Source organism: Erithacus rubecula, assembly GCF_903797595.1.
Source record: "Erithacus rubecula genome assembly, chromosome: 17".
Taxonomy (NCBI): domain Eukaryota; kingdom Metazoa; phylum Chordata; class Aves; order Passeriformes; family Muscicapidae; genus Erithacus; species Erithacus rubecula.
The window spans coordinates 5,053,014-5,066,710 of NC_136669.1; the positions used below are offsets into that span (position 1 = coordinate 5,053,014).

General features: G+C 37.9%; 1 protein-coding gene across 5 annotated transcripts in view; it reads left to right on the top strand.

The window, feature by feature from the left end:
• The window catches only part of SDK1 (sidekick cell adhesion molecule 1), a 384,435-nt gene that overhangs the window by 54,810 nt on the left and 315,928 nt on the right, over positions 1-13,697 (top strand). The window lies entirely within an intron of this gene.

Genomic DNA, 13,697 nt, shown 5'->3' on the forward strand with positions numbered 1-13,697 from the left:
TCTATTGGCTTGGGGAAAAAAGGTGCATTGGAACCAACAGCCTCTGAACTGTGATCTGGATGTTATTGTCTAATATAAAAACATCCTGTGGTCATGTGAAGATTCCTGTTAATAGCTTAGGAACCAGTTAGAGAAGAGGCATTGAGCACCCAAAATCAGTCATGCCCAGGATGAGTTTTTAGGCTTTTCCAAAGTGTTTCAGCCAGAGAGAGCCCATGGCAGCATTTTCCTGCATTCCTCTCAAAGAGTTTTCTGTTCTCCTTGAAGATGAGCTAAGAGTCTGTATCTTTTGGGTTTGTTTGGATTTGCTGATCAGTAGGATATTCTACAGTGCTTTTTTTTAAAAATAAAATGTAGTGATTTTTTAAAAATGAGAATGTGGTTGTTCTCACTTCTTAGAGTAGTATTTCTCTCATCTTTTCCTGGAATAATTTATGAACATGTAGATACACAAAATACAGCAGTAATTTTTTTTTTTTATTTATTTTTTATTTTTTTTGGTATAAAATACAGGGCTGGTATAACAGATATAACAGGAGTAGCACTTTGAGAAATTTGGCTGTGCAGCATCTTAGAAGCAAACACTGTAGGGATAAATTATAATGTTCATATAAATACAAACCTGTCTAAATTTAACACTGAAATAAAGATACAGTTGCCTGAGTAAGTGACTGGATTTTTAAAGATGCTGCACAGTGAGAACTCACCTTGACTGAAGTGCTGAACTGAAATCACAGACAGAACCACTTCTGCATTTCCTCATCTTACTTCACTTCCACTACACTTCAAGATGATCACTCTCAGATAATCAAAATACATGAGTATTTGGAGGACTGGAGGCATATCTTGATGTAATTTCTTGAGCTTGGGCACAGATATTTGAAAATCCTGGTCTGGTTCTTGTCAACAGTGAAATAAAATAAGTACAGGTTACAAATTCTGGTTTGTTTCTGGTTAATTGGGCATTTAACACTGGGGTACTGTTGCACTACAGCATTTTCTGAACGTTGCTGTGTGATTTCAAAAAGCATTAATTCAACTTCAAAAGGCTTGTTAAATGCAAGATTCCCAGTAATTTTAGAAAGTAATGTAATATATTAGAACTTATAAAGACCTTGGAAGGGTAAAAGCTTCTTTGAGGAGCTGTTTTTGATTCTGTTGGTAGCTTAAAAATGATGTTCAGGCTTCCTCTTGAAGGGCTCTCATTAGCATTTATGAAATAAAGTGACAGTGGATACTTTTGTGCCAATTTTCTACAGAATATTTGGTGAGCATTTCTAATTTGTAGATTCATGGTTTCCTATTTCTACTTTAAAATGCTTATTTGCAGAGAATATTGAATAGAACCATTAGAGCTGAGAGATTTTCTTGTACCACAGTTAAAGATCTTTATGTAGCCATCACCAGCATTTCATCTTGGTACATAAATCAGGGAAATAGTCAATATACTGAACAAATTGAAAAGATGTGAGAAAGTTCATATGCCATTCCAATTTGATCTTTAACAAATGATGTCTATTATAAAAAAAACCCACACTGATATTACTTCATGCAACTATCTTAGCAAAATGGTGTTGACTTAGAAATATTAGTTTCTGTCACAAATGTTATTTATTTTTCCTGCAGGTAGAACTCAGGGTGCCAACAATGTTCTGGTGAAAGATTTCATAATGCTGCCTTTTTTAAAGATTTAAAGTTTCAATTTTAGCACTGTATAGAATAGAATTTTGAGAGGTGACAGAACTCCAGTTCTTGGCTTGATGTAGTTTTCAGGAGAGTGTTTGGCTCCAGTGTGATTTCCAGGATGCTGCTGGATTTTTCTCTGTTACAGTGGCCAAACCAGCAGGGTACAAATGCTCTCATGGCTTTCTTTGCTTTATTTCTTCAGCATAACTTTCCCCTATTGGAGGAGTAAAGTGGTTTAAGGAGGAGAGGAGAGGGAAAAAAAAAAGTGTATATATATTTATATTTTTTTTGGAGCAAATATGTCAGTATTTGATGTTTCCACAAGGTATGGTACATTAATTATATTGTATAAACAGTATAAATATTTAATATGGACATTAATTCTTGAGTGAAAAAACTTGATATTTTTTATTGCCTAAATAAATTTGTGGTAACTGACCTTGTCTGAACTCTGACTAGCATCTGAGAAATGATTATTTGGACCTGCACATCCATCCCAGACTGGAAAAGCTTATCTTAGAATACATTATTTTAAGCTTATTTTCAATTTTGAATAAGAATTAATATACTGAGTATATTGTCAGAGTGCTAGATAAATATAAAATATTCTTTCTTATCCTGAATACTCTTTTCTAGACATTCAGATTTAGTATTTTCATGGCCTGCTGACCCTCCTTGCTCAGAAATTTTCTCAGACTATTTTTCATTAAGTGGCTGCAGATTTATTTCAATTGATTGAAAGTCATCTCTAATTACAGGTAATCATAAAGCAAATGGTGATAAGGAAAAGGTATCATTTAGCTGAACTATCAATCATTCTTTTTTAGTGCATTCTAATTAAATTACCAACTCTTATTTCAGAAAAAGGCCTTTGTAATAGGCATAAATATCGATTACATTGCATGTTTGTTGACCTGGTTTTGTCTCTGTATTTCTCTTTTTTTTTTTTAATGTACCTAGACCTCTATACTGAGTGCTGTATTATTTAAAGGCAATGTAGTGTGGGCTACTGGGAAATTAAAAACCACTAAATATTTAATATGTTAATTGTACTATTTAATCTCAGAAGAATTTGGAAATCTCTCTCATTTGAGGCTGATTATTTACTGCATGCAAGTAGAAAGCTTGGAACACATAATTATGCTCTGTCATGGTGAAGAAAATTACTAGTATTTTAGGAGGTTTTACTCTTTTTGGTAGCATTAATGGTCTCAGTTATTAAAACAAATAAAAGGAATCCTCCCCAGGAATTAACACCAGCTCAACCTCCCTCCCAAAATACACCCAAACAGTAAAACAACAAAAAAAGCTCAAGCAGACAAAAAAAAGCCTTGCTAAATTTGTTCAAATGTCCATGCTAATGTTCAGCTGCTGCAAGAAATCATGGGTGGTAATTGATTGTATTGTATGGCCCAAAGAACTTCATGGTAAATATTTTATTGAATAAAGCTTTGTATTACAAAGGGACTATTCGGGTTGTAATTATCAAGCTAAAATCAATATCACTTTCCCAGCCTCGTGCTTTAAATGTAGAGGTATTCTTAAATACAAAAGTATAATCAATAAACAACCGGACATTTTCCATTTTCTGTAATTAACTCTGTCCAGTAGTTTTTCAAGGAACCTTTTTTCTGTGCTATTAATGAGAGCTCTTCCCCTCAAAGTTACTAAATGGAGCTAAAAAGCCTGGACAAAATGATGTTTGGATTTAGAACGCATTTAGTTTTCCACAACTCCACTCTCACTTCCTTGGGTGGCAAATCCATCTGCCCTTGCTGGAATGGAGCTGTTTGTTTTTCTTTTCAAAAAGATAAATATCAAACGAGTTTTTGGACAGGAATGGAGGAACCTTCTGCTGCACTCTGAGACAGCTCTGTTTATTAATGACCCCACTGCAGATAAAGTTCATGAATCTTTGTGGCTGCTGAAAGCGTGAAATGTTTTTTTTGTGCAGGTTGGGTCACACCCCTTCCCAAGCACTGATTTCCCTGTGTTTGGAATTGGCTGTCCAAAGGGTTGGGCCACCAACATCTAAATTCACTGTGGCAGCAGGTGGGACATTTACAAGAGTTTTCCAAGAATAGCTGCCATCCCTTCTAGCAAAATCAAAGCTCCTTGTGAATGAGAAGATGGACCATGGAGCTCCAGGGGTGTGTCCCAGGCAGGGCCAGTCCTCACATTCCTGACATCCCTGATATCCCTCATATCCCTCATATCCCTGACATCCCTCATATCCCTCATATCCCTCATATCCCTCATATCCCTCACCTCCTGGCCATGTTCTAGGCAGTCTCACCTTCCCTCTGGTGTTTCTCCCCAGGCAGCAGAAAGGGCTCCAGCTGTGTGCCAGGATGAGGCAGTTTCCCTTCCCACCAGCATAATCAAGACTAAACAGGTTTAAACTCTCTCTGTTGTAATAGCCTCATGCTCTTGATGAATTGGCACAGCAGGATGGCTTTTCTGCCTTGATAAAGGGTGCAGCTGTTATCATTATTGGTGTGATTGTTTAAGAACCAAATTAAAAACTTGACTTCATTTTAGATGCTAAGCAAAGGATTCCTCAGTGCTGGAGGTACTTTATTTAAAAACAATAGTTGTAAATATTCTGATACAAGGCTGAGAGCAAAATTTGCTTTCAACTTTGTATCAGTGAATGTGGCTATCATTCAGATTATTTTGCTTTAATCAGAATTTGTTTTAGGGTGAACAAGTGTGAAATTGTTGTTTTGAAAGATGAAAAATTCTATGTCACATTTATATTCAACAAGAATTACATTTCTGGTATAATAAGTTACAGATAATCCATATATTGTCTTTGAACCTGGAAGGAAATTGTTATTTCTCAGAATAAGCTCACTTTACTCCCAGGAACAGCAAAATGAATAGCTAAAATGGGGAAACAAATCTCTATAAAGTAGTCCATTTATTAACAATTTTTAAAGACAAAGCCATTGGAGTTCTGGAGGGATTTTTAAGAGTTAGTATGAATGTAGTCCTCTGAATAGAGGAGTGCTTCAGTCCCCATAAAACCTGGGTGACCTCTCTGGTGGTTCTGTGTTCTGTTTGCATAGAGAAGAATTCCTGCCCTCGAGGTGTTCATGATACTTCCCAAGAGCCTGGTTCCCAACTGCTGCCCCTCCTGGCGTGGGACATTATAAATGAAGAGCTCTGCTTGTTGTTTTTAGGAGAACTGGGCTGTGTTTGTGGGTAACTGGGCTGTTTGTTTGTAGAGGTTCTGTGTGTTTGGGCAGGGAGGGGTGAGAGCTCAGCTGGTGCCCAAGGGTTTGTGTCTCTGAACCCTTTTTGGTGTGGCCTCGTGGCCTCACACCAAAGTGGTTCCTAAACAGGGCATCTGGATATGTGCAAGGAAATCCTGAAGAAACTGTGGAGACTGGGTGCTTCCCAGCATTTCCTTGGCTTTTCAGAAGGCACTGAACATGATTCCTGCTAAGGACTGCGTTTGAGTTATTTTATTGCTGAGTTAGTTGAATAAATCTTAATACAATTTACCTCTATCCCTTAATGAAGTTTTAAACATCCTTATGAGTCGTTCCGCTACCTGTACAGCCGTCTTCTAAGGATGTGCTTAATTGAATTTATGTCAGATGGGATTTAAAACTTTCATAATATATGCAGAGTAAGTGTAATAGGTTTAGCTTTGGAATATGATAACCGAGGGACATTTTAATTCCTCAAGATAACCCAGCGTATATAATATTTCTGTCTCAAACTGATGATAGAATCTTCAGTTCCTCTCTCTTCCTCAACCAAGAAAAAAGATGAGAAGAGCAGAAGATGAGTATTTTACAGTGGCTACTCCATTTACATATATTTCCTGCATATAGGAGCATAAAGTTTAGAAATGTCTATGCAGGCAGGATGCTTGCAGAAATAAATACAGTAAACGCTTTTTAATGGCTCGACATAAATATGATGTACCTGACTCAGTACTGGAGTGCCCACAGTTCTTTTGCATGAATTTTAAATCTGTGGTTACTCTGGGGATCAGAGAGATTTCTATTGGTGTTCTTTGGAATGCAGAAATAATGTATTTTTTGTAGACTGCATTACTAAAAGGAGCATGCCAAGATGGAAAACAGAAAGAATTCCTGTGGTTTTTAGAGCATTTTTAGCCTTGGCTTGTTTTACTGAAATCATAGAAGGTTTTTCTTGAAACTAAGAATTTTTCATTGCAGGTTCAAGTCCTCATAGGATTTGCTGATGACAAGTGGAATTCACAGCAAACACTGACACTTGTATAGACAAGGCAGATGGAAAGAGGATTTTAAACAGATCTATTCTGATCTTAGGTATTATCTATTAATAACTTATGCCCCATCCTTTTGGGTAGTGGGATGGAGTTAATTTTCTTTGCAGTGGTCCAGATGGTGCAGTGTTTTGAATTTGAGGCTGCAGCAGTGCCAATAACCTGCCAATAACCCACCAATGTTTTGGCTGTTGCTGAGCAGTGCCTGCCCAGTGCTGGGGATCTCCCTTCCTCTGCAGCCTGGGGATGCAGCTGGCAGCAGCTCACTCCATCCCATAAAACAGAATGCTCAGCCACAGCCCCCCCTCACACCCCAAACCCGAGGAACAGTGAGGGGGGTTGCCTTCCAAGGTTGATTGTCAAACCATCTTTCTCTTACAGAGCCATCTTTATCCCCACCTCTGAGTTTTCTCACTTCATTCTCTGCCTCATCCTGCTGGGAGGGGAGGGAACAAGTGGCTGATGTGGTGCTTTTCTGCTCTAGAGGGTCATTCCATAGCCCACAGGAAGAATAGGGAGGAGAAAAAAAGTACTCTTTGATTTTGGAGTACCACAATGATCACCTGTAATACCTGTGCTCCAGTATCTGCTTCACTGAAATTGCTCCACTGGAGAAGTTCAGATCCTAGGCCTGGCAGGATTTGGTTTTGTTCAAACCAGAAATGTTGTCTCAGCCTTTTTGTTATGAGTTACAAGTTCCTGCACTTATCTTAGGAAGTAGGTGTAACCATCATAATTCCAGTTTGCAAGAACAGTGGAAAAGCTGACCCTGGCTGTTATGTGTCCTAGATATTATTGGTCTTACTGGTGTTGCAAAAAAATCTGTGTAAGGCCATTTTTCTGAGGAGACTTTTGCATTAAGAAACTTGTGTTTTTCCTCTGGTGGTAAAATATCCAGTGTGGCTCTGGGTATTTGTATTCTGCTGTTGATCACTGCTTTGTATTGTTTCCCTTTGTTAATAAGTAGGTAAATATCTCCAAATCAAAAGCTTGCTGCTGAGCTCATTGATCTTTGGGAAGTCTTTGATTCCTGAAAGAGGAATCTTTGTAGCTACAATGTTTGAAGGAAAAACTCAAGGGAATTTGGGGTGTGTGTGTCTCATCATGCAGCTCACACATGGTAGTATAGTGTACCATTAAGAATTAACTTTAGCTTCTTACCAGAATGGTTATTGAATAAATAAGGATGTATTTTCTTTCTGTTTCTGATCATTTATAAAAGCCTGCCATTAATACACAATATTGAAAATAGCAGAAATTCTAGGTTTAAGTATTTTTATGCCCTATATGGGTTACTATTTCTTATTGATTGTTACTGACTTTCAGACTCTTGGTCTTGCATACTGAATTACTTAAGCTTTTTGTCAGAATGCCTAGTTCAACTTGAATCTTCTTTTGATCACAGGGCAATATAACATAGGAATATAGGCTGAATAAGGTTATATTTTATTTATTGCTATAAGCCTATCATTACTATGGCTGATCTTGCATAAGATTTAGCAGTAACTCAAGAGAATATTTGTTATATTAAAAAGAACAAAAGGCATCCTCACCTTTTATGAATGTGTGTGCATACTAGGAGTACATCATTTATTGAGTAGGCTCAGGCATTGTTTAAAACCTTTATGAATGATGAGGGAGAAATGTGATGGTACTGGAGGCAGCTGTGACTTGCACAGCTGTAGGATCTGGGTGATGCTGAATTGAAAAGCACCTGGTTCTGGCTCTGGGGTTTTTCCACAGGTTATGCTTTTTATAGATTTTGAAGTCAAACTCTAAATGAGCGGGAGAGATCCAAGTTGGTGTGAATGAATTATTTCAAAATTTCATGGAGCTGTTCTGACCACGATCCAGGGGTTGAACAAGGTTTACTTATCTCTATTTTGTCATGCATGTTGATGTGAGATGACATCACAGCTGAACTCTTAAAATACTATGAAAGGAAGTAACTGGAAAGTCAAACTACTGTCAAATTGCTTAAAGTGTATACAACAAACTTATCAGTGTTGCTTTGAGTTTTCAGAAACTTGGGTTATCATATGTGACATTGCTGGAGCAATTTTAAAATACAACATCATGGGAAAAAAATCAGAGTTCTCTTCTTTTGTATCCTGCCTAAAATCACAGCAGAGAATTTTCCTAGGGGAGAGTGGTAAATTCCACTCCCATGCTTTTTCATGCTTCCTTTCTTTGGTTTACATTGTGTATTCCTGACTTATTTATTCGTGCATATATGAGGAGTGCTGTGAGCTGACAAGTGACTCAGCTGGGAGGGGATCACAATAATCAGAGTAATTTAGCAAAATACTTTTTTGGTTTGCTTATTTTTTGACATAAATAAAACAGGTTAATCTGTGGAAAAACATATGAATCATCAGCTTGAAGTTCACTCACTAGCAGTCTGTCACCCATTCTCTCAAATGTATTTTTCTGTGCTTCTTCAAAGAATTTCTTAGATCTCTTCCTTTTTCATTTTCATTCAGTTAAGAAGTCCAGAAGCCCTGGGGGATGGGAGCTCCAATCTCTGCATTGTGTGAAGGAAAATGAGCAGTGGGGTTGTGTTAGCAGAAGGAGACCATGAAATCTGTGTGTTGAAGTAACAACAACACGAATTTGTGTGACAGCTCGTGGTGTCCCCTTCCCTTGCTCCCAGCTGCCAGCAGCACTCTCCTGGCAGAAGGCTGTGACATCCTTCCCTTCAAGACCCAGCTCAGCTCTAGAATAGCAGGATGAAGATGAGAAGAGAAGGAGAAGCAAAGAACTTCTGTGCTTTTCCATGCTGTCTTGGTTGTTGTTTACTTGTTTGGGGAGTTTTCTGAACCCCTGAAATATTAGCTGTCCTGCAGAAGCCATTCAATAACTGAATCCAGTTTCCTCACCTGGAATTTTGCTTCCCCCCTGAGATTTCCTGTGCACTTTCATGCTGGTAGTCTGGTCTTCTCTCTCACACTTGATCTCTCTCTCTCTCTCTCTTGCAAGTTGAATTCTTAGTTGAAATGTGATGCCATGAGGTGAATGCTCTCAGTTCTGGGAGAGCAGGAGCAGAGGGACTGAGACTGGGTCTCAGATTTTGTGGATTCTTACCTGGACTGGGGAGCACAGGTGCCCCAGGGCTGAGTTGGGATGAGGAGCTCTGACTTGGCTCAGGTTTGGGCTGCTGCAAACACAGAGAATCCAACAGCTGCAGAAAGCAGAACCACATGGATACATTTGGTTATTTTAACCTGGAAGGCTCCAGAACTAGAGAACAGGGAGAAGCTCAAAGATTCTGCTCAAATTTTAGGATAGTCCAAGGCAACTTCCTTGTCTGTCACACCTCTGGAGCTCACAGCATCCAGGCTGTCACACCCTGGGGCAGCTACAGCTCAGGAACAGCCTTTGGAAGGTAAAATAAATATCAGCCATGTCCTCCCTGAACTTGAAAACACTCATTAACCATCTGTTTTATTTTCTCTTTTACTTTGCTGGCATATGAACGAGGTTGCAAACTGTCTTGCAGAGATGGTGTTAATGTGTAATTCTAGAAAGTGAAGAACAAAGTCAACAATGCATATGGCACAGGTTGCTCAAAATACTGGTTAGTCTGGATAAGAACCTTTCCAATGGAGAGGCCCTGCTGTTCTCCCTCTGCTGCAGTGCATAGCCAGGATGAATTCTGTGATATTTCCAAAGACAATGAATATTATCCTGTTTTCCATCTTGACTATATCAAATCTTTTAGAAGAGAAGTGCTGAATGCTAGAAATATGACAAAATTCACTTTCAGAGCTGCCTGAATTGGACCCAGATTTTTGAGTCTTCTATCTGTGTAAGAGTTTGTGCTTTGTGGATCATCCTTGAGGCTGAGTTCTACTCCAGTAATGAGGTTAATCTCACCATTAAAATTAACTGTGAAGCATCATGTTTGCTTTGGGATTTATTCTGAAATGTAGGAGTGTGTCTGTGACATTAGAGATGTGTTATAAATAGTTGTGCAATTAATTCTGATTCATCATATTTTTATTTTTTTCCTAGTAATACTGAAAAATAGGAAAGATTTATTCAAATCTTTTCTTTCTCTTGTCTTCACCACATTGTGCCAGCCTTGGTTTCACTAACACAACAGAGTAAAATGCAGTGCAACACTCAAAAACTCACTCACATCATGTCTTTGTATTAAACTCCAGGCAAGCAAAAGAGAATTGCATCCCAGTTCCTAAAACCAATACTCTGAAGTGATTTCACACACTTTGATGAGATAAATACACAGCAAATGATACTTAAAGCATCTTCAGTAAGCCCAGGGAGATTCAGAGCCCAGTACAATGAAACATAACCCTTCTGTGGATGCAGTGAGGGATGAGCCAGCCTGTGTCACCTGCCTCCAGGGCTCTGTCCCTGGAAAATTCTCAGGTAATGGAATGGCCAGGAAGGAGACCTGGCCCTCTGGTTAAGCTCCCAGACATAAATCTGGCTGAATTCTACTGTGACACTCAAGTCTTGTGAGCTCTTTACCTGGCTGAGGTTCACTGAGAGCATCCTTAATGCTGTGTTCATTCCCAAGCTTGTGTGGGCAGTGGAAGGAAGGGAGGGACCACTCTTTTACACTTCTTGAGGTAAACCTGGGAACTTTTAGCTAAGACTGTTGTAATAGAGGTTTTTTTTTAAACTTTAGGATTGATGTAAAGAACTGCAACCTCATCAAGTACATTTTGGCCTATATAGAAAATAGTCTGAAACTTGCAGTTACTCTTAGTAAGCACTTTGCTTTGTTGTCATTTGGAACCCGTGGTGCAGTTTCAAGGAGATTTGTCAGGGAGCCTGTGGAACTGTCTCCTCCCATTTATCAGTTTAAACGGTGGTTTTTTTGTAGAAAAAGCACTCCTGCTCATCATTCAGGTATTACTTCAGCGTTTCAGAGCTAATTCTGATGGTTCAATGAAAAAGTTGCTGCAGGACCTTTCACCATATCTCCAAACAAAAAAGGCTGGTGGAGGGGAGGAAGCTGGAAGTGCTCATTTGGGTAATGCTGATATGACAGCAGGGCTTGTTGTGCTGATTTGGAGTTTGGAGGTCACCTTTCATCACCTCAGAGCTTTACAATAAAGTACAGGCATGCATGCAGTGTGAACTCACACTGGGGGAAAGAATTATGTAACTAAAAAAATGCAAATACCCAAAGTTTTAGTTAAGGAATAAACCCAGGACAACACACAGTTGATATGTGATTAGAATTAGTTTGTTACATTCCCATTACACTACAAAAATACAGTTTTAATTGATTCTTACAAAGCACTGTATATTTTTTTTGTTAATTGTTTATATTAAATGCATAGTGAGGTTAATCATCTGCTCAGTTGATTTTTTAATATCCTAAGGGATTTTTTTGCTGTTGTTCTTTAAATATTTGCTTAAGCAATAGTGCTAGAAATAAAAAACAAAAGGCATTTTATCTTGAGCAGAAACAGCACAGTGATTTGAATTTCTCATGTTTCTTGTTCTTTCACAGCAGTTGTTGCTTTCATTAACACAGTTCTTTATTTTAGAGAAATTGATGCCAAATACAGTGAAATTCCACAGTTGGTGCTTAACTCCAGGGTAGAGGAGTTAAACAAACAGAAAAAAAAAAAAAAAACCCAACCAAGAAAACCTTGAAGTTAACAGTCAAGATTTCTTATTCCATCTCCAGTGACCTTTTTGAAGGTTTTTATCCTCTGTTCTGCTGGCTGATTACTTAGGGATTCACTGAGCAGTTTCCTTGAAGGCCATTCTTTCTGCTGGCCATTGGCATGAAAATGCAGCTGTCTGAGTGAGACCTCTTTGATCTTCAGAGAGCTTTGTAAAGATAGATTAAAAGCAGAGCTATCAGGCATTTTTTCCCAATGCAAATACTGTCTGTGTTTTCCAGTCAGATAGTTTTGGGAGGGGGTTTGTTTTTAGGGAACTGAGATTTGGAGCTGTGATCACAGTGTTGTTTTTTTTTTTTTTTTTTTTTTTAACAAAAACTGAAAGTACATGAATGTGTGTTGTACCCTTTGGAAAGAAAAATAAACAAAAAAAAAAAAAAAAAACCCAACCCAGCTCTCTATGGAACATTTTATGTTTGTTAAAATCCAGTGGGAGGATGAATCTAGTACCCTCTGGTCAAAATTGTATTTAAAGAGACTTACAAGTGGCTTAATTCTAATAAAGAAATTGAAACAGAATATGTTTTTAAGCACTTTTTACTTTATATTGAGGTGCTGATGTTCAGATAAATCAAAATTTGCTTTTGCAAGTTAACAAGTCTGCTATGCTTGCAGACTATATTATAATTCAAAACATTTAAATGCTACATTAATTTGCAGCACACAAAATTATATTTACATTATTTTTTTCTTCCTTTGAGATCACATATTTGTATTGAAATTTCAAACAATCTGTGTTCCTCTTTCCCCTGAAATCAGTCACAATGAGATCAACATTTCTGTGGCTGTTCTGTGTCAGGGACATGAATGGAACCAGCTGTTCCTTGAGTGGAAAGAGAGGTACAAGAGCTTTGAGGTTTGTCTGGAGGGACAGGTTAGGTCTATATAACATCAGTTTGGGTGCTTGCAGACCAGCATTGACCCAGCTCATGTATCAGTTGTAGTTTTCTCATTTTCCAACAGAAATCCTTATTCCATTTAGCTTAGGATGTTTTGGTTGGTGGCAAAACAGTCTCACCTTCTAATGGCTGGGGTTTGGTGAGGTTTTTGACTTTTGTGGTCATTGGGAATTTTCCACTCTTTGCTGGGTGGCATCTCTGCTAAATGTTGTGCAATGTTAACAGGGACAGTCCTGGGAGAGCTGCAGAGGGAAATAAATGCTGCTCAAAGATATTAAGTTTTCTCTTCCTTCTGTTAAATCAAAGCCATGGAGTTTTAAAATATCCTCTCAAATTGTTTTTCTGACAAAACCAATGGAATTTGATCAGTGGAATCCATCAGCTCACTAATCAGTCCTTCTAAATCACAAATAAGTTACAATGCTGATTTAGGTACTAACTTCAGGGGTGCACCATTACAACATTTCCATTTTGAGGAACAGCTACTGAGACTTTGAAATGGAAATATTTTTAATATAATAGATGTATTTTGCTTTCATTTCTCTGATACTGTTGTAATAAAATTGCAAGTTAGGGAAGCCTGATGATCCTTACTCACAAAAAGAAGGTTTTATTACTTCTAGTGTATTACAGGGTTTATTGTCCTTAGTGTTGCTAATTACTTAACAGAACTATTTTGATTTTTGTGTATGCATGCTTCCTAATTATTTTATCATGAGAAAAATGAGTGGGGTCCAAGTACCCTATTAATTAATTTCAGCCTGAAAAGTTTTTATAATTAGTTTGGCAAGAGGAATGAGTGAAATTAGCTACTAATGAGAAGATAAGTGTAGTAATCTTCTTGTGATATAAAACTGTGATTGTCAGTAGGTAGTAATAGGAACCCAGAGTGTATTTCATGGGACCTTCCTTGGTCCTGTGAAATCATTAACATCATCTGATATCATAAATTGCTTTATTTCACACCTGCATTTCCATCACTGCCTGCTAACCCTCCAGCCACAGATACTGATAAGTTTTTTGCTAATTAGAGAGTCATTAATGAAGTAAAGAATATGAGCAATCAATTATGGCTTGTTTTAGTAATCCAAACAAAAACTTAATTGCATAAATTTGTCATGTACTTTCAAGTTTTGACAGTATATTTGTGAAACATGGCAAGAATGTCAACACTTTGTA